The sequence below is a fragment of the Pseudorca crassidens genome, chromosome X (assembly GCF_039906515.1).
Source record: "Pseudorca crassidens isolate mPseCra1 chromosome X, mPseCra1.hap1, whole genome shotgun sequence".
NCBI lineage: Eukaryota > Metazoa > Chordata > Mammalia > Artiodactyla > Delphinidae > Pseudorca > Pseudorca crassidens.
The window spans coordinates 54,763,004-54,786,157 of NC_090317.1; positions in this window are offsets into that span (position 1 = coordinate 54,763,004).

The following is a 23,154-nucleotide window of genomic DNA, read 5'->3' on the forward strand; positions in this document are numbered from 1 at the left end:
TATACAAAAATAAATTAAAATGTGTCCTTCAAATCACTGATTTATTATGCCAAGGGAGAACAAGATACTTTATGAAATTCTATTTTTTTCTGTCAGTGTGATAACTAAGAGAAAAGAAAATTTCCTTCTCCCTTTCTATGTATTTAAGAACTGCTTTCAAGGAGGTTGCTTAGAATTGTTCCATTTAATATTTATTATGCATCACATGTTAATAGTTTTAAACCATACAGCGAATATTGAGGAAATGAGAAGATCACATAAAAAGGAGATAAGGAAAATGACCAGAACATTAAAAATTAAAGCGACTGTGTAAACAGATTATATTGGGGGAAAGAAAAAAATAGCTGGATAAAAATAACTTATATGAAATAAAAAAAGGAACTGGAATAAAATGGTAATAATGCTTGCCTGAAAGAGTGAAAATACATGTTCAGAAGTTATGACTCAAAATACATTTAATCAAAAGATAAATACAAATGAAGGAAGAAATTATTTTTAGTAGAATTACATAAAGAATGACTCACTAGGTTCATTTGTTATTAATGGGAAAGTATCTTTGAAAGACCAACAGAAACATGACTTGTAAAATGTGTTATCAGTATGCAAGAACATTGCTCATGATGGCCCAAAGTTTCTGATGTGGAAAAACTAAGGTATGAAAAAACTCGGTTTCTATTGTTTTAAAGTTTGGAATTATATTCAGTAGATTTATGTTTTCATAATTCAAAGAAAAGCATAATTTTTATACATTTTCAAATATTTTCTCTAAATTTTACTGAAGGAACTATCCAAAAGGGTTTAGGCAGTCCAAGGTTTAATCTGATTATTCATCATTCATAAGTAGGTGAAGTTTCTAAAATGAAAATTCCATATATCAAAATTCTTTATTGGTTGAAATATTTTAAAATGAAAAACTATATGTTGCTGATGTTTGCAGGTTGATAGTGGATATATTATTTCTACAAGTTATTGGTAATGTCATAATTTACAGGTAGTGGCTATAACTGCGTTATGAAAAGTTTTAAATTACAAGTGCAAATAATGTTTCCAGAGTCTGCCCATTAGATATATTATTTATATAAATTTTACAGCATATGTGGATGTCTTATCTTTATTCTGGCTTTTAGTGCTTTTCCTAAGTGTTATGCATGGTATCATCTCAATTCAATTAATAAGAGAAGATAACTTTATTTTGTCAAATGTAATTTATTGGGGCAATAGATATCTCATAATCTGGATTTTGAGTTTAATGCATGCATTTCAAATAAACATCTTTTCTCCTGAATAATCCAAATTAGGAGAAAGAGGATAAATGATTATCTCCCAAAGAAAGTGTAATAGACAAGGGCGGGGGGGAGGGAGCTTGGATAATTTATTTGCAGATATTTTTATTTAGCAATTTTTCCTCTGAAATTTGAATAAACAGATGAAGTGATAAAAAAAAACTATCTATCCAAACATATATTATATATATGAGAGACATAATTCTCTGTAGGTTTTTTTTTTTTTTTTGGTACGTGGGCCTCTCACCGCCGTGGCCTCTCCCGTCGCGGAGCACAGGCTCTGGACGCGCAGGCCCAGCGGCCATGGCCCACGGGCCCAGCCGCTCTGCGGCATGCGGGATCCTCCCGGACCGGGGCACGAACCCGCGTCCCCTGCATCGGCAGGTGGACTCCCAACCACTGCGCCACCAGGGAAGCCCCTGTAGTTTTTATATTAGCCCTAAAATAAAGAAGTGATTGACTTGCTAAAATAGCATTGAACTGGAATGAGAGTGTTCAAAAGAATGAAACTGCAAAAATACTTAAGATCTGAATAGGGTCATAATCAAGAACAGTCCACTGAGCTACCCTTGGTTAAGATTTTAAACAATTATGTACTGTTAAAGAAACTACTACACCTAAACCTCACACTGTTTTTTTTTTTTTTAATTCTACATTATTGCCAGTTTCTTCTGTGAATATTTATGCCTTTGTTTGATAATGCAGGTTCAATTATTGCCATGTACTGTCCTAATGTAGCTCTTAAGATAAGTAGAGTTCAGTTTATTGGACATATCTGACAACTGTAATAAAAATCCTGGTAACTAAGTAGGATAAAGAATAAGTAAACACCAACTGCTTCAGAATGGTGGCTAAATACTACTATTTGGGTTTGAGTGTCCCACTTGCTGTAGAAACACTTTACTAACATGATCACAGAGGCATAAAATATATATATATATATATATATATTCACTACTTACCAAAGCAGAACCCCTCCCATGCAGAAACCTGCAGGAATCACTACCAGGGGAGAAAAACCTGAACTGTAATAGACAAATATCTGGAAGCTCAGAGTAGAGGAACCTGAGAGTCAAAAACTGCTGGGGAGCCCCCTGGCTTTTGTGAGTTTTATATCCTGGAGCTCTACCAGGTTCTCATAGTGAAGATCAGAGAAAATTCCTTTTGGGCTTCCAACATGGGATGGGAATGTAATTCCACAATATGTCAGAGCATTCTGTTGTTCTTAACAAGGCTTTCTTTCAAGAGACACTATTTTACCAGGGCCTAAACTTTTGGAATTTTGTCAAAGCTAACTGACTTAGGGGAAGGTACATACCCAGCTCCAGTCCATTCCAATAACCTTAGCAGGAGAGAAAGACCTGAAATATACTCCTGAAGTTTACAGCTGAGGGACACAGGCTCACTAAAAGAATGAGAACTAATCCTAAAACTATAGAATGCTTTCCCGCCCTACACCTTTACACCACATCACTAAGGGCCTATTTATTGGAGTTCCTTTTACCCAACTCATCATGTCTGGCTTTCAACAAAAAGTTGTAAGGCAAGAGACAGAGCAAGCATCAGCACTAGGATCAGGCATGGCAGAAAAATTGGATATTTTAGACCATGAACTTTAAAAAAACCTGTGATTAATATGCTAAAGGCTTGTGGACTAAGAATGCTGCCTATCATATCAGTAAACAAAGGATATCACAGCCATCAGCAATTACAGCCACCCCCAACGGTAAGCCTTGAGGGAACTCAGGATGTAAACAAGGAATGCCAGCCATCTAGCAGTCATCAGACTACAGCCACACCCCTGATGGTACAGCTTGAGGAAACTCAGGGTGAGAAAACACAGGATACTGGCCCCAGAGAGCTGAGGTGCATATCAAAGGTATGATTGCAGTGAGCCCAGACTCTTGCATCTTCCTATACATAGAAAAATGCTGAATTCTTTAACTAGAGTTATCTGGTTTTCTTAAATTAACAATAAACTTTTGACACTACCTGCCGTTTGTTGCAAAAACCCCTATATATCCTGGATCACACCCCCACAACCTCGGAACAGTTTTCTCAGCATTATCTGAAATACTGTCTCCCAGGCTTGAAGTCCTAAGAATGTCCATTGGATAAAAAGTAACTCTCAACTTTTAGGCTGTGCATTTTTTTCAGTCTAAAGGCTACCATGCAAAAAGTAGATAACATGCAAGAACAGATGCATAACGTAGGCAGAGAGATTGAAAATTTAAGAAAGAATAAAAAGAGAACCTAGATATCAAAATCACTACAACAGAAATGAAGAATGCCTTTGAGGGGCTTATTACTAGAATGGATATTGCTGAGGAAAGAATCTCTGAGCTTGAGAATACAACAATATAAGTTAATAGAAATTTCTCAAACTGAGAAGCAAAGAAAAAAATACAAAACAGAAAATCCAAGTACTGTGGGACAATTACAAAAGGCATAACATAACATGTAATGAGAATACTAGAAGGAGAAAGAGAGAATGGAACAGAAGAAATTTTTGAAGCAATAATAATGGAGAATTTCCCCTAAGTAATGTCAGACACCAAACCACAGATCTAGGAAGGTCAGAGAACACCAGGAAGAATAAATGCCAAAAAGCCTACTTAGACATATCATATTCTGACTGCAGAAAGTCAAAGGTAAAGTCTTGACAGAAACCTTACCTATAGAGGAGCTAAGATAAGAATTACATTCAACTTTTCCTCAAAACTATGCAAGCAAGGAAAGAATGGAGTGAAATATTTCAAGTGTTGAAAGAAATAAAACCAAGACCAAAAACTCTAATCTAGAATTCTGTACTCTGTAAAATTGTCCTTTAACAATGAAGAAGAAATAAATACTTTCTCAGGCAAACATTGAGAAAATTTGTTTCTTTACAATAGACCTGCTTTACAAGAAATGCAAAAAGAAATTTCTTCAGACAGGAGGAAATTGATGCAGATCATTAACTCATTTCTACATATACAAAGGTAGAACATTAGAGAAAACAAATAAGTAAAGGCAAATAAACACTTGCATTTTTCTTAATTGATCTAAAAGACAAATTTTGTTCAAAATAATAATAGCAACAACGTACACTTATATATAAGTGAAATGAATGACTATGATTATACAAGGGACAGGAGGAAGGAATTAGGAATATTTTGTTATCGTAAGGTACTTCCACTACCTGTGAAGTGTTTTGGTGTTATCTGAAAGTGTACTTGGGTTAGTGGTAAAAGTATATTGAAAATTCTAGGACAACCATAAAAAAAAACAGTATAACTGATATGCTAAGAAAGGAGACACAATGGAATCGTATTAAATGCTCAATTAAAACCACAAACGCTGAAAAAGAATGGAAGACAAAAATAGATACAAAGATCAAAGGCAATGGATAAAAATCAGTAATAGATATGATAGATATTGATCTAACTATATCAACCACTTTAAATATCAATAGTCTAAGTACACCAATTAAAATATAGAGATTGTCAGAGTAGATGTAAAAAGAAGATGAAACTATGATATCTACAAGAAACCCATTTTAAATATAAATGACCATATGGATTAAAAGTAAAGGAATGGAGAAAATTATACTATGTGAATACTAAACAAAAGAAGGTTGTATTAGCTATCTTAAATTCAGACAGACCAGACTTCAAGGCAAGGAAAATTATCAGGGATAAAAAGAGGTATTACATAATAGAAATGGGTCAATTATCCAAGAAGACATAACAATCCTTAAAGTGTATGAATCTAACAACAACAAAAAAACTTAAAAATAAGTGGGGAAAAAACTAATAGAATTGTAAGAAGAAGCAGATGAATACACTATTATACTTGGAGACTTCAATCCCCCACTATCAGAAATGAACAGATCCAACAGATAGAAAATCAGTAAGGACATAGCTGAACTTGACAGCACCACCAAGCAACTGGATAAAATTGACATTTATAAGCTACTTCATTTAATCACAGCAGGATAAGCATTCTTCTCAAGTTCATATGGAACATACACCAAGACAGAGCACATTCTGTGCCATAAACACACCCTAAAACAATTAAAAGAATAGAAATTAAATAAGCAAAGGTACTGCAATGAAGGAAAAGTAGTCTTTTCAACAAATGGTACTGAAACAACTGAACATCATGCAAAAATGAATCTAGACACAGACCTTACATCCTTCACAAAAATTAAATAAAAACAGATTAGAGAACTAAATGTAGAACACAAAGCTGTAAAACTCCTAGACGAAAACAGGAGAGAACCTAGATAACATTGTATTTGATGAAGACTTTCTATATATAGTTGTCCCTTTGTATCCCTGGGGGATTGGTTCCAGGACTGCCTACGGATATCAAACTTCATGAATGTTCAAGTCCCTTACAGTCAGCCCTCTGTATGCCCTCTGAGAATATGGAGGGCCCACTGTACAACACCAAGGCATGATCCATGAAAGAATTAATTGATAAACTGTCATTCATTAGATTGAAAATTTTCAGCTCTGCTAAAAATACTGTCAAGAGAATGAAAAGGTACACCACAGACTAGAAAATACTAGAAAAGGCATATCTGATAAAGAACCATTATCTAAAATATACAAAGACCCTTAAAATTCAACAATAAGACAATGAACAATTCAATTAAAAAATGAACAAAAGACCTTAACAGACATCTAATCAAAGAAGATATGAAGATGGCAAACAAGCATATGACAAGCATATATCATTAGGGAAATACAAATTAAAACAACAACGAGATACAACTACACAGCTATCAGAATGGCCAAAATCTAGAACACTAACAACACCAAATGCTGATGAGGATTTGGAGCAACAAGAACTCTCTGTCATTGCTGGTGGCATGCAAAATGGTACAGCCACTTTGGAAAAGAGTTTGGCAGTTTCTTACAAAACTAAACCTACTCTTACCATGCAGTCCAGTTATCATGTTCTTTGGTATTTATTCAAAGCAGTTGAAAACTTATTTCCACACAAAAACCTGCAGGATGTTTATAGAAGTTTCATTCATAATTGCCAAAACTTGAAACAACTAAGATGTCCTTCAGTAGATAAATGAATACATAGACAGTGGTGATCCAGACAATGAAATATTATTCAGCACTTGAAGGAATGAGATATTACACCCAAAATAACATGGAGGAAGCTTAAATGCATATTAAAAGTGAAAGAAGCTATTTTTAAAAGGCCACATACTGTATGATTCCAACTGTATGACATTTCTGAAAAGGCAAAACTATAGAGAGTAAAAAGATCTGTGGTTGTCAGTGTGTAGAGGAGAGGAGGAATGAAGAGGCATATCAGAGAGTAATTTTAGAGTAGTCGAAATGCTGTGCATACTCATGATGGACACATGTCATTATACATTTGTTAAAATTCATAGAATGCACAATTCTATGAGTGAACCCTAATGTAAACTATGGACTTTAAGTGATAATGATGTGTTAATGTAGGTTCATCAATTGTAATGAATGTACCACTCTGGTGGCAGATGTTGATAGTGGAGAAATCTGTGCATGTGTAGGAGCAGGCACTGTATAGGAACTCTGTATTTTCTCCTCAATTTTGTTGTGAACCTAAAACTGCTTTAAAAATATAAAGTCTATTAAAAGAAAAACATGTAGAACATTTTGCTAAACAGTATATCTCATACATACTTGTTGAGCACCTACTATGTGCCAAGGATATTGCTCCACTTTTCAAGGACTGAAGAAGGTATCTGTGCTCGCAAATAATGTCTACATAATATGAAGAAAGTAGTGACAGGTCTTACACATTTTGCTCTTTGAGAAATGTTTTCTGCAATTTAAACACAAGTCTAGAAACACATTTTGAGTTGGAGGAAGGTAAGGAGTTATATCCATCTTCTGCAAATGATACCTAAGTGAATGAAAGAAAATACATATTTCTAAAGCACATCAATGAATGCCAGATGAATTTCTCACTTGAGTTTATTGGGGATTTACTATTTTCTTTAAACCCTACCTACCGTAAAATTACCACACTCCAGTTTATCCAGGAAAAAAAAATGTACTACTTAGAGACAAGTCTTTATGAATGGTGAAGAATCCATAAAAGGCAAACATTAAACTGATTTCTGAAAGAAAACAAATACATACAAACCCTAAGTCCTTTTTCATTAAGGTTGTATGTCCATCATAAAGCCACAACTCCACTTTTGGTTATTGGCTTTTAGGATACTTTACATTTACTGCATATTTTAAGAAATAATCTTTGTCATGGTAGTTCTACTTATCTTAATTTTTAATTATTAAAAAAAATCATGTTTAAATGAAAATGATTGTCATGGAAGAATTAAATTATGTGATATCAAAGTTTACCCTATTTACTCACTATAAGTTATAACTTTATTTTGAAAACTAGTAAACTAATAGTTAAATCAAATAAATGACACTTGGGAGAAAATATGAAATGATAATGTAAGCTGCTTTCATTTGAATTTGAAAGTTCAATATACTGAAAACCGGTTTAATTATGTATATCAATATAATTTATAAAATCAATGAGCACCTTGGCTGTTTAAGATGGACCTAAGAGAGTGCTGATAACCTAGAAACAGAGATACATAGTAATAGAAATGCAGTTGCAGATTATATGACAAACTTTTACATTTTGAAATATTTTTAAACTTTAGAAAGCTCCATCTTTAGCTACTCAAATTCAGTATGTGTTCATTCAATATAGTCGGTTGTGATTTTAGAGGTTTTGTCTACAGTGCTGTGAAACTAATAATTGCCTATTCATGTTTCTGACATCCCATAATCTTTTATTGCGGGATGGCAAGGGAAAATGTTTTCAGCAAGTACTCTGCTCTCTAACTCTCATTCTCTGTCTCTCTGATAGAAATGACAAAAAAATATTATTGATCAAATTCCTACAAGTTTAAACTCTTCAGAAAGCCACACAGAAACTAGATTTAGAAATCTTGAGGTCTAGTTCTTACATTGTTGAACTTCAGGAAGTTATAGAAGGAATACTTAGAATATATTTCTCTTCATTGAACAGAGTAACAGAAAGAGCAAAAATTTCCCCCACACAGAAAATAGAGTATAGAGGTGGAGTGGGAGTGAAGAAGTAAACCCAGTATCTTAATCTTGGACAAGTTTGAAAGAATTTTAATCATCAGAATAAGCAGATAAGAATATTCTTACCTCCTAGTGACAAAAGTTTATAGGAAGACAAGATTATACAAAATATAATACCATATTATTTAAGCTCAGTTCCTTTAAAAGTTCTGTTTGATGAAGAAGAATTCAAAACATCAGGAACTCCAAATACACCTGTGGGGCCTTCACTATGGCAAGTTAGTGTCAAAACTGAGTTGATTTATAGATACCAGGTGATATTGGATAATTGAGTGGTATTTAAAAAGTGACATATAGTAATAATAATCAGGTGCTCAGTAGATTTTCTAACATAGTTTTTTTGGATTCTGCATAAATGAAACTTTGTACTAAAACTTGAGTATATTCTTTAAAACAATGAGTCTTAACGAAGTTTTAGGAGGTTATTTCACATATGAGAATGATGTGGAGGAAGTTTTCAAACTCTACTGTTCTTGGGGGCTCTTGGAGACTCTTTTCTTTCTCAGAGTTGATTTGCTTCCATTACCACTTCATCCACCCTCCCACATTCTAATTTTTTAGATAATCACTAACCTAATGCGCTGTTACTGATTGCAATATAATATGTCTCTCAGATATACTGGGGCAGAAAGAAAGTTGAGAATTACTGTCCCTGTGTTTCATGTTCTATCATTTAGAAATGAAGGATATCAACTTTCAACTTCTTGAAGGGGTGTAGTCACAAGAAGAAAATGAGATTAAAATAGCTTAAATATCAAGATTTAAGAATCAAGTATATCTATATATGAATGTTTATTTATGCATCTTTAATTGATTATCTACGTTTCTTTCAATTACATATTTAAATTATTTGAACTTATAAAGAAAATTACTTCAGAATTTTCTTCTTTAAATCATACGCACAGTTACACTGTGAAGGAATAAATAACATGAAACTTCCTCTGGGCATATAGGAATCACTTACTAAAAAAATCTCTATAAACCAATTTTTTCCATAGTAAAATTATTAGAATAGGGAACAAAATTGTTATATGTTTCTTGAAGACTTGTAGTCATGAAATGTTTGAGTCTGAAAATATTCCTGTAACAATATTCCCTAGTTACATTATTTTCTGCTGCATTTAGAATTGCTGCCTCTGTTGATTTTTTTCCCACATTTTTCTTTTAGTCCAGACTAACCTGAAAAAAATGAATCCAAAACAATTTATTCATGACTATGTATCAAACTCTACCATAATTGACTTTTACATTAACACTCACTGGAGTAAGTTCATCAAGAAAAACATTTTGTCCTAAGACATTTATATTTTATCTATATTACATTGTACATTATAACAAACCTTTCAAATATCATAGGTGTAAAGGAGAGAAGGTAATTGGGGGGGCTGTAAAGAGATGAACAATAAATACTTAGAAAAATTAAGTTGCTAGAGTTGTTTCTATTATTCTTTGGAATATTTGTTCGAAGGTATTGAGAAACTACTGAGAATAGAACACGGAAGAGACTTTCATGTTAATCACTCCCTCGTCCTCATTGTTTCACAGCTGAAGGGCATATCACTTTCTTGGTTGCTCAGATGCTGTGGAATCTGTTTTCTAAAAAGCAACATTTATCTGGCTGGAGAAGAAGGAGGCAAAATATATCAGGGATAATATATGAGAAATATGAGAAAGCAAAAAAGAGAAGGATATTGACTGAAACACAAGGCTAAAGAGGAAGTAAAAATCTCTTAATTACAAGCTAATAGAGGACTCTGGATATAATTTGTATCCAGGTTTAGGCATTCTTTAATAGTCAATTTCTGCACATCGGGCTGCACCTGATATATATTTAAGTATGCCAGTGATGAATGCTCAAAGTCTATAGCAGTTTTTATGCATAATAAAAGATATTTCAGACCAAAGGAACATTATGTTTTATTTCTAAAGATACCCAGGTTAAAGTCACAATTTTACAGAATTTGATACTTTACACTTTCAATATAGATTAGCATTCAAGATTATGGGCTCTGAACTCAAAACACTGAGGTTTAATTCTGATGTTACTGCTTATCACTTGGATGGCCTTGGGGAAGTTACTTAGCAGCTTCCCTGTGTCTTGATTTTCTCAACTGTAAAATGGTGATAATAATAGTAGGTTTCTATTAAGTTTGGGGAAGGGAAATGAGAAAGTACACATGGAGTTCTAAGAATAGTGTTTGTCCATGTTATAAATATACAGAAATCACAGTTTTAAGAATTCTTTGCACATCAGCTTCTAAACTTTTCTTTCTTCTCACATTTTACAGTCTGCCACATCATAGACAGTAAATACATGTTCAACTAAACAGAAATTATTATTGAGCACATTACAAAGTATCTACTCATAGGTGAGTTTAGAGCTTGCAAGGCTCCAGGTGAAAGTCACATATAATTTGTCCAAAGGCATATAGTTTGTCTTTATTTGCCTAACCAGATTCGAGTTTCCTTTTCTCTTCACATTGTATTCTATTTACAAATAGAAGTAATGTTACCTTTTAATTTTATTACACACTAAAACCTTAGGCTTTATGTGCTCCTAAATTACTGCATCAACTACTACAGTTAACTTGCTGAGCTCTGATGGTTGGATTAAACAAATACTGTGCTAAAACCTTCTAGGCATCAGGGATGTTGCTGAGTTCTTGTTTTAATTTACTTATTCTCACATTCAGAAGTGTTCACTTGGAGATCATTGCTTTTATGAGGAAGTAATGATGGGTATATTTTATATTTTGAATAGTCCATAATAAGTTTTATTCATTTTCCAATACTCCCTAGTTCAACATATTCTATATATGAAATACCCTGTATCTGTAGGTACAGCAGGGTAAAAGCAAACTCCGGAGAAATGTCCTAGGAAGTGATTCCCCAAAAGAAAGCAAACATCAACAACATAAGCCTCCCATTTTTAAAGTTTAATGAGATTACTGAACAGTCATTATTTAGCAAATGTAAGTATGCTCTTCAGCTTATTTTATATCAATAATTCATTGCACAACAACTTTCAGACATGTGTTAACTAAAAGTCATCTTTACTTTAGTAAATACTTTTCTTCCACCATTTCTAATCTGCCTTACTGAAAAAGACATAGAAAAAATAACTCCGATCAGGTCAATATTATGCAATAAACTTGGGATAACAATAACTGCTTGTTCAGCAAGTGTTATAGTCTCAATAACATTTTTTTGTAATTTTTTACATATCAGCTCTATAAGCTGCAATCCTATGCATTAACAAACTTAAATAACACCTATATTTATTTTAAAAAGGAAAACAAAATGATAAAAAAGAGACCCCACTAATTCATTGACTCCAGGTTAGACAGTATATTTCCATCAAATTATTTAGCCAAAAGGCTAAATTAATAATAGGCAAATTAAAACCAATTAAAGATTTGATCACAAGGTTTTAGAGTTGAAAGGACTTAAAAATATGTACCTGCTCTGAGTATATAATCAATAATCAATCTTTTACATGCATAACATAAATTCCTGATAATATGTCCATTATGGTCACTTTTTATTGTCATACTAAAATAAATCCATACAAAATACTTTGCTGAAATAGTACTACAAGAGGGCTAATACCTTGGACCAACATGATAGGTATGCTATTGATAAAAAAAGTTAAAAAAAGAGTGCTTAATATGAGAATCCGGGAAGGCGGAAGATGGCGGAAGAGTAAGACGCGGAGATCACCTTCCTCCCCACACATACACCAGAAATACATCTACACGTGGAACAACTCCTACAGAACACCTACTGAAGGCTGGCAGAAGACCTCAGACCTCCCAAAAGGCAAGAAACTCCCCATGTACCTGGGTAGGGCAAAAGAAAAAAAAGAAAAAACAGAGACAAAAGAATAGGGACGGCACCTGCACCAGTGGGAGGGAGCTGTGAAGGAGGAAAGATCTCCACACACTAGGAAGCCCCTTCGCGGGCGGAGACTGCGGGAGGCGGAGGGGGGAGCTTCGAAGCCGCGGAGGAGAGCGCAGCAACAGGGGTGCGGAGGGCAAAGCGGAGAGATTCCCGCACAGAGGATCGGTGCCGACCGGCACTCACCAGCCCGAGAGGCTTGTCTGCTCACCCGCCGGGGCGGGCGGGGCTGCGAGCTGAGGCTCTGAGGCTCGGGTTTCGGTTTCGGACGGAGCGCAGGGAGAGGACTGGGGTTGGCGGCTTGAACATAGCCTGAAGGAGTTAGTGCACCACAGCTAGCCGGGAGGGAGTCCGGGGAAATGTCTGCACCTGCCGAAGAGGCAGGAGACTTTTCCTTCCCTGTTTGTTTCCTGGGGCGTGAGGAGAGGGGTTTAAGAACGCTGCTTAAAGGAACTCCAGAGATGGGCGCGAGCCGCGGCTTAAAAGCGCGAACCCCAGAGACGGGCGCGAGCCGCAGCTGAAAGCGCGGACACCAGAGACGGGCGCGAGCCACGGCTGAAAGCGCGGAATCCAGAGACAGGCGCAAGCCGCGGCTAAAAGCGCGAACCCCAGAGGCGGGCGGAAGACGTTAAGGCTGCTGCTGCCGCCACCAAGGGGCCTGTGTGCGAGCACAGGTCACTCTCCACACCCCTCTTCCGCGGAGCCTGTGCAGCCCGCCACTGCCAGGTTCCGGGATCCAGGGACAACTTCCCCGGGAGAACGCACAGCGCGCCTCAGGCTGGTGCAAAGTCACGCCGGCCTTTGCCACCGCAGGCCCGCCCCGCACTCTGTGCCCCTCCCTCCCCACTGGCCTGAGTGCGCCAGAGCCCCCGAATCAGCGGCTCTTTTAACCCCATCCTGTCTGAGCAAAAAACAGACGCCCTCCAGCGATCTACACGCAGTGGCAGGGCCAAATCCAAAGCTGAGCCCTGGGAGCTGTGAGAACAAAGAAGAGAAAGGGAAATCTCTCCCAGCAGCCTCAGAAGCAGCGGATTAAAGCTCCACAATCAACTTGATGTACCCTGCATCTGTGGAATACCTGAATAGACAACCAATCATCCCAAATTAAGGAAGTGGACTTTAGGAGCAAAATCTATGATTTTTTCCCTTTTCCTCTTTTTGTGAATGTGTATGTGTATGCTTCTGTGTGAGATCTTGTCTGTATAGTCTTGCTTCCACCATTTGTCCTAGGGTTCTATCCGTCCATGTTCTTTTTAAAAATTTTTTTAATTCAATAACTTTATTATACTTGATTTTATTTTTACTGTATCTTCTTTCTTTCTGTCTTCTTTCCTTCTTTCCCTCCTTCCTTCCTTCCTCCCTCCCTCCCTCCCTCCTTTCTTTCCTTCTTGCCTTCTTTCCTTCTTTGCTTCTTTCTTTCTTTCTTCCTTCCTTCCTACCCTCCTTTCCCTCTTTCTTTCCTCATACTTCTACTAATTCCCTCTACTTTTTCTCCCTTTTATCCTGAGCCGTGTGGATGAAAAGCTCTTGGTGCTCCAGCCAGGAGGCAGGGCTCTGCCTCTGAGGTAGGAGAGCCAACTTCAGGACACTGGTCAACAAGAGACCTCCCAGCTCCACATAATATCAAACGGCGAAAATCTCCCAGAGACCTCCATCTTAACACCAGCACCCAGCTTCACTCAACGACCAGCAAGCCACAGTGCTGGAAAACCTATGACAAACAACTAGCAAAACAGGAACACAACCCCACCCATTAGCAGAGAGGCTGCCTAAAATCATAATAAGGCCACAGACACCCCAAAACACACCACCAGACGTGAACCTGCCCACTAGAGAGACAAGATCCAGCCTCATCCACCACAACACAGGCACTAGTCCCCTCCACCAGGAAGCCTACACAACCCACTGAACCAACCTTAGCCACTGGAGACAGACATCAAAAACAGGAGGAACTACGAACCTGCAGCCTGCAAAAAGGAGACCCCAAACACAGTAAGATAAGCAAAATGAGAAGACAGAAAAACACACAGCAGATAAAGGATCAAGATAAAAATGCACCAGACCTAACAAATGAAGAGGAAATAGGCAGCTTACCTGAAAAAGAATTCAGAATAATGATAGTAAGGTTGATCCGAAATCTTGGAGATAGAATGGACAATAGAATGGACAAAATGCAAGAATCAGTTAACAAGGACCTAGAAGAACTAAAGATGAAACAAGCAACCATGAAGAACACAATAAATGAAATTAAAAGTACTCTAGATGGGATCAATAGCAGAATAACTGAGGCAGAAGAACGGATAAGTGACCTGGAAGATAAAATAGTGGAAATAACTACTGCAGAGCAGAATAAAGAAAAAAGAATGAAAAGAACTAAGGACAATCTCAGAGACCTCTGGGACAACATTAAACGCACCAACATTCGAATTATAGGGGTTCCAGAAAAGAAGAGAAAAAGAAAGGGACTGAGAAAATATTTGAAGAGATTATAGTTGAAAACTTCCCTAATATGGGAAAGGAAATAGTTAATCAAGTCCAGGAAGCACAGAGAGTCCCATACAGGATAAATACAAGGAGAAATACGCCAAGACACATATTAATCAAACTGTCAAAAATTAAATACAAAGAAAGCATATTAAAAGCAGCAAGGGAAAAACAACAAATAACACATAAGGGAATCCCCATAAGGTTAACAGCTGATCTCTCAGCAGAAACCCTACAAGCCAGAAGGGAGTGGCAGGACATACTGAAAGTGATGAAGGAGAAAAACCTGCAGCCAAGACTACTCTACCCAGCAAGAATCTCATTCAGATTTGATGGAGAAATTAAAACCTTTACAGACAAGCAAAAGCTGAGAGAGTTCAGCACCACCAAACCAGCTTTACAACAAATGCTAAAGGATCTTCTCTAGGCAAGAAACACAAGAGAAGGAAAAGACCTATAATAACGAACCCAAAACAATTTAGAAAATGGGAATAGGAACATACATATCGATAATTACCTTAAATGTAAATGGACTAAATGCTCCCACCAAAAGACACAGATTAGCTGAATGGATACAAAAACAAGACCCTTATATATGCTGTCTACAAGAGACCCACTTCAAACCTAGAGACACATACAGACTGAAAGTAAGGGGATGGAAAAAGATATTCCATGCAAATGGAAACCAAAAGAAAGCTGGAGTAGCAATTCTCATATCAGACAAAATAGACTTTAAAATAAAGACTATTACAAGAGACAAAGAAGGACACTACATAATGATCAAGGGATCGATCCAAGAAGAAGATATAACAATTGTAAATATTTATGCACCCAACATAGGAGCACCTCAATACATAAGGCAAATACTAACAGCCATAAAAGGGGAAATCGACAGTAACACATTCATAGTAGGAGACTTAAACACCCCACTTTCACCCATGGACAGATCATCCAAAATGAAAATAAATAAGGAAACACAAGCTTTAAATGATACATTAAACAAGATGGACTTAATTGATATTTATAGGACACTACATCCAAAAACAACAGAATACACATTTTTCTCAAGTGCTCATGGAACATTCTCCAGGATAGATCATATCTTAGGTCACAAATCAAGCCTTGGTAAATTTAAGAAAATTGAAATTGTATCAAGTTTCTTTTCTGACCACAACGCCGTGAGACTAGATATCAATTACAGGAAAAGATCTGTAAAAAATACAAACACATGGAGGCTAAACAATACACTACTTAATAATGAAGTGATCACTGAAGAAATCAAAGAGGAAATCAAAAAATACCTAGAAACAAATGACAATGGAGACACAACGACCCAAAACCTGTGGGATGCAGCAAAAGCAGTTCTAAGGGGGAAGTTTATAGCAATACAAGCCCACCTTAAGAAGCAGGAAACATCTCGAATAAACAACCTAACCTTGCACCTCAAGCAATTAGAGAAAGAGGAACAAAAAAACCCCAAAGCTAGCAGAAGGAAAGAAATCATAAAAATCAGATCAGAAATAAATGAAAAAGAAATGAAGGAAACAATAGCAAAGATCAATAAAACTAAAAGCTGGTTCTTTGAGAAGATAAACAAAATAGATAAACCACTAGCCAGACTCATCAAGAAAAAAGGGAGAAGACTCAAATCGATAGAATTAGAAATGAAAAAGGAGAGGTAACAACTGACACTGCAGAAATAAAAGAGATCATGAGAGATTACTACAAGCAACTCTATGCCAATGCAATGGACAATCTGGAAGAAATGGACAAATTCTTAGAAATGCACAACCTGCCAAGACTGAATCAGGAAGAAATAGAAAATATGAACAGACCAATCACAAGCACTGAAATTGAAACTGTGATTAAAAATCTTCCAACAAAGAAAAGCCCAGGACCAGATGGCTTCACAGGCGAATTCTATCAAACATTTAGAGAAGAGCTAACACCTATCCTTCTCAAACTCTTCCAAAATATAGCAGAGGGAGGAACACTCCCAAACTCCTTCTACGAGGCCACCATCACCTTGATACCGAAACCAGACAAGGATGTCACAAAGAAAGAAAACTACAGGCCAATATCACTGATGAACATAGATGCAAAAATCCTCAACAAAATACTAGCAAACAGAATCCAACAGCACATTAAAAGGATCATACACCATGATCAAGTGGGGTTTATTCCAGGAATGCAAGGATTCTTCAATATACGCAAATCTATCAATGTGATAAACCATATTAACAAATTGAAAGAGAAAAACCATATGACCATCTCAATAGATTCAGAGAAAGCTTTTGACAAAATTCAACACCCATTTATGGTAAAAACCCTGCAGAAAGTAGGCATAGAGGGAACTTTCCTCAACAAAATAAAGGCCATATACGACAAGCCCACAGCAAACATCATCCTCAATGGTGAAAAACTGAAAGCATTTCCACTAAGATCAGGAACAAGACAAGGGTGCCCACTCTCACCACTCTTATTCAACATAGTTTTGGAAGTTTTAGCCACAGCAATCAGAGAAGAGAAGGAAATAAAAGGAATCCAAATCGGAAAAGAAGAGGTAAAGCTGTCACTGTTTGCAGATGACATGATCCTATACATAGAGAATCCTAAGGATGCTACCAGAAAACTACTAGAGCTAATCAATGAATTTGGTAAAGTAGCAGGATACAAAATTAATGCACAGAAATCTCTGGCATTCCTATATACTAATGATGAAAAATCTGAAAGTGAAATCAAGAAAACACTCCCATTTACCATTGCAACAAAAAGAATAAAATATCTAGGAATAAACCTACCTAAGGAGACAAAAGACCTGTATGCAGAAAATTATAAGACACTGATGAAAGAAATTAAAGATGATACAAATAGATGGAGACAAATACCATGTTCTTGGATTGGAAGAATCAACATTGTGAAAATGACTCTACTACCCAAAGCAATCTATAGATTCAATGCAATCCCTATCAAACTACCACTGGCATTTTTCACAGAACTAGAACAAAAAATTTCGCAATTTGTATGGAAACACAAAAGACCCCGAATAGCCAAAGCAATCTTGAGAACAAAAAAAGGAACTGGAGGAATCAGGCTCCAAGACTTCAGACTATACTACAAAGCTACAGTTATCAAGACGGTATGGTACTGGCACAAAAACAGAAAGATAGATCAATGGAACAGGATAGAAAGCCCAGAGATAAACTCATGCACATATGGACACCTTATCTTTGATAAAGGTGGCAGGAATGTACAGTGGAAAAAGGACAGCCTCTTCAATAAGTGGTGCTTGGAAAACTGGACAGGTATATGTAAAAGAATGAAATTAGAACACTCCCTAACACCATACACAAAAATAAGCTCAAAATGGATTAAAGACCTAAATGTAAGGTTAGAAACTATCAAACTATTAGAGGAAAACATAGGCAGAACACTCTATGACATAAATCACAGCAAGATTCTTTCTGACCCACCTCCTAGAGTAATGGAAATAAAAACAAAAATAAACAAATGGGACCTAATGAAACTTCAAAGCTTTTGCACAGCAAAGGAAAACATAAACAAGACCAAAAGACAACCCTCAGAATGGGAGAAAATATTTGCAAATGAAGCAACCGACAAAGGATTAATCTCCAAAATTTACAAGCAGCTCATGCAGCTCAACACCAAAAAGCAAACAACCCAATCCAAAAATGGGCAGAAGACCTAAATAGACATTTCTCCAAAGAAGATATACAGACTGCCAACAAACACATGAAAGAATGCTCAACATCATTAATCATTAGAAAAATGCAAATCAAAACTACAATGAGATATCATCTCACACCAGTCAGAATGGCCATCATCAAAAAATCTAGAAACAATAAATGCTGGAGAGGGTGTGGAGAAAAGGGAACCCTATTGCACTGCTGGTGGGAATGTGAATTGGTTCAGCCACTATGGAGAACAGTATGGAGGTTCCTTAAAAAACTACAAATAGAACTACCATATGACCCAGCAATCCCACTACTGGGCATATACCCTGAGAAAACCGAAATTCAAAAAGAGTCATGTACCAAAATGTTCATCGCAGCTCTATTTACAATAGCCCGGAGATGGAAACAACCTAAGTGCCCATCATTGGATGAATGGATAAAGAAGATGTGGCACATATATACAATGGAATATTACTCAGCCATAAAAAGAAACGAAATTGAGCTATTTGTAATGAGGTGGATAGACCTAGAGTCTGTCATACACAGTGAAGTAAGTCAGAAAGAAAAAGACAAATACAGTATGCTAACACATATATATGGAATTTAAGAAAAAAAAATGTCATGAAGAACCTAGGGGTAAGGCAGGAATAAAGACGCAGACCTCCTAGAGAACGGACTTGAGGTTATGGGGAGGGGGAAGGGTGAGCTGTGACGGAGCGAGAGAGAGTCATGGACATATACACACTAACAAACGTAGTAAGGTAGATAGCTAGTGGGAAGCAGCCGCATGGCACAGAGATATTGGCTCGGTGCTTTGTGACAGCCTGGAGGGGTGGGATAGGGAGGGTGGGAGGGAGGGAGACGCAAGAGGGAAGAGATATGGGAACATATGTATATGTATAACTGATTCACTTTGTTATAAAGCAGAAACTAACACACCATTGTAAAGTAATTATACCCCAATAAAGATGTTAAAAAAAAAAAAAAAGAAGCAGGAAACATCTCGAATAAACAACCTAACCTTGCACCTCAAGCAATTAGAGAAAGAAGAACAAAAACACCCCAAATCTAGCAGAAGGAAAGAAATCATAAAAATCAGATCAGAAATAAATGAAAAAGAAATGAAGGAAACAATAGCAAAGATCAATAAAACTAAAAGCTGGTTCTTTGAGAAGATAAACAAAATAGATAAACCACTAGCCAGACTCATCAAGAAAAAAGGGAGAAGACTCAAATCGATAGAATTAGAAATGAAAAAGGAGAGGTAACAACTGACACTGCAGAAATAAAAGAGATCATGAGAGATTACTACAAGCAACTCTATGCCAATGCAATGGACAATCTGGAAGAAATGGACAAATTCTTAGAAATGCACAACCTGCCAAGACTGAATCAGGAAGAAATAGAAAATATGAACAGACCAATCACAAGCACTGAAATTGAAACTGTGATTAAAAATCTTCCAACAAAGAAAAGCCCAGGACCAGATGGCTTCACAGGCGAATTCTATCAAACATTTAGAGAAGAGCTAACACCTATCCTTCTCAAACTCTTCCAAAATATAGCAGAGGGAGGAACACTCCCAAACTCCTTCTACGAGGCCACCATCACCTTGATACCGAAACCAGACAAGGATGTCACAAAGAAAGAAAACTACAGGCCAATATCACTGATGAACATAGATGCAAAAATCCTCAACAAAATACTAGCAAACAGAATCCAACAGCACATTAAAAGGATCATACACCATGATCAAGTGGGGTTTATTCCAGGAATGCAAGGATTCTTCAATATACGCAAATCTATCAATGTGATAAACCATATTAACAAATTGAAGGAGAAAAACCATATGACCATCTCAATAGATGCAGAGAAAGCTTTTGACAAAATTCAACACACATTTATGATAAAAACCCTGCAGAAAGTAGGCATAGAGGGAACTTTCCTCAACATAATAAAGGCCATATATGACAAGCCCACAGCAAACATCATCCTCAATGGTGAAAAACTGAAAGCATTTCCACTAAGATCAGGAACAAGACAAGGGTGCCCACTCTCACCACTCTTATTCAACATAGTTTTGGAAGTTTTAGCCACAGCAATCAGAGAAGAGAAGGAAATAAAAGGAATCCAAATCGGAAAAGAAGAGGTAAAGCTGTCACTGTTTGCAGATGACATGATCCTATACATAGAGAACCCTAAAGATGTTACCAGAAAACTACTAGAGCTAATCAATGAATTTGGTAAAGTGGCAGGATACAAAATTAATGCACAGAAATCTCTGGCATTCCTATATACTAATGATGAAAAATCTGAAAGTGAAATCAAGAAAACACTCCCATTTACCATTGCAACAAAAAGAATAAAATATCTAGGAATAAACCTACCTAAGGAGACAAAAGACCTGTATGCAGAAAATTATAAGACACTGATGAAAGAAATTAAAGATGATACAAATAGATGGAGAGATATACCATGTACTTGGATTGGAAGAATCAACATTGTGAAAATGACTCTACTACCCAAAGCAATCTATAGATTCAATGCAATCCCTATCAAACTACCACTGGCATTTTTCACAGAACTAGAACAAAAAATTTTGCAATTTGTATGGAAACACAAAAGACCCTGAATAGCCAAAGCAATCTTGAGAACGAAAGAAGGAACTGGAGGAATCAGGCTCCCTGACTTCAGACTATACTACAAAGCTACAGTTATCAAGACGGTATGGTACTGGCACAAAAACAGAAAGATAGATCAATGGAACAGGATAGAAAGCCCAGAGATAAACCCATGCACATATGGACACCTTATCTTTGATAAAGGTGGCAGGAATGTACAGTGGAGAAAGGACAGCCTCTTCAATAAGTGGTGCTGGGAAAACTAGACAGGTACATGTAAAAGTATGAGATTAGATCACTCCCTAACACCATACACAAAAATAAGCTCAAAATGGATTAAAGACCTAAATGTAAGGTTAGAAACTATCAAACTCTTAGAGGAAAACATAGGCAGAACACTCTATGACATAAATCACAGCAAGATCCTTTCTGATCCACCTCCTTGAGTAATGGAAATAAAAACAAAAATAAACAAATGGGACCTAATGAAACTTCAAAGCTTTTGCACAACAAAGGAAACCATAAACAAGACCAAAAGACAACCCTCAGAATGGGAGAAAATATTTGCAAATGAAGCAACCGACAAAGGATTAATCTCCAAAATTTACAAGCAGCTCATGCAGCTCAATAACAAGAAAACAACCCAATCCAAAAATGGGCAGAAGACCTAAATAGACATTTCTCCAAAGAAGATATACAGACTGCCAACAAACACATGAAAGAATGCTCAACATCATTAATCATTAGAGAAATGCAAATCAAAACTACAATGAGATATCATCTCACACCAGTCAGAATGGCCATCATCAAAAAATCTAGAAACAATAAATGCTGGAGAGGGTGTGGAGAAAAGGGAACACTCTTGCACTGCTGATGGGAATGTGAATTGGTTCAGCCACTATGGAGAACAGTATGGAGGTTCCTTAAAAAACTACAAATAGAACTACCATATGACCCAGCAATCCCACTACTGGGCATATACCCTGAGAAAACCATAATTCAAAAAGAGTCATGTACCAAAATATTCATTGCAGCTCTATTTACAATAGCCTGGAGATGGAAACAAGCTAAGTGTCCATCATTGGATGAATGGATAAAGAAGATGTGGCACATATATACAATGGAATATTACTCAGCCATAAAAAGAAACGAAATTGAGCTATTTGTAATGAGGTGGATAGATCTAGAGTCTGTCATACAGAGTGAAGTAAGTCAGAAAGAAAAAGACAAATACCGTATGCTAACACATATATATGGAATTTAAGAAAAAAAATGTCATGAAGAACCTAGGGGTAAAGCAGGAATAAAGATGCAGACCTCCTAGAGAACGGACTTGAGGTTATGGGGAGGGGGAAGGGTGAGCTGTGACAGGGCGAGAGAGAGTCATGGGCGTATACACACTAACAAACGTAGTAAGGTGGATAGCTAGTGGGAAGCAGCCGCATGGCACAGGGAGATCAGCTCGGTGCTTTGTGACAGCCTGGAGGGGTGGGATAGGGAGGGTGGGAGGGAGGGAGACGCAAGAGGGAAGACATATGGGAACATATGTTTATGTATGACTGATTCACTTTGTTATAAAGCCGAAACTAACACACCATTGTAAAGCAATTATACCCCAATAAAGATGTTAAAAAAATATATGAGAATCCATTCTTAATGTAAAATTATAATTTATCCATATAATTTGTAGTGTTTTATGCTTTTTTCTAAAAAACTCAAAGCTTTTAACATACTAGTGAAGTTACTATCCAAACTATATTTATTTCAAAATAAATATACTTAATAATTTAACCTTATATTTACATAACATTTTACAGCTTTCAAATCACTTTTACTTATAATAACATTCATAAATGGTAGTCAGAGAAAGTTTTATTATTGCATAATAGGAAATTGAGATTAGGTATCAACAAGATTTTAATAGGCTAACATGGTGAAATGACTGACAGCATGAACTTTAATGTCTTGTGTTTGGATATAAAATCTCAAGACTAAAATACGGTATGGGAGATATGGCTTATTAGTGAAATATAGAAGAGATTTCAGGAATTTA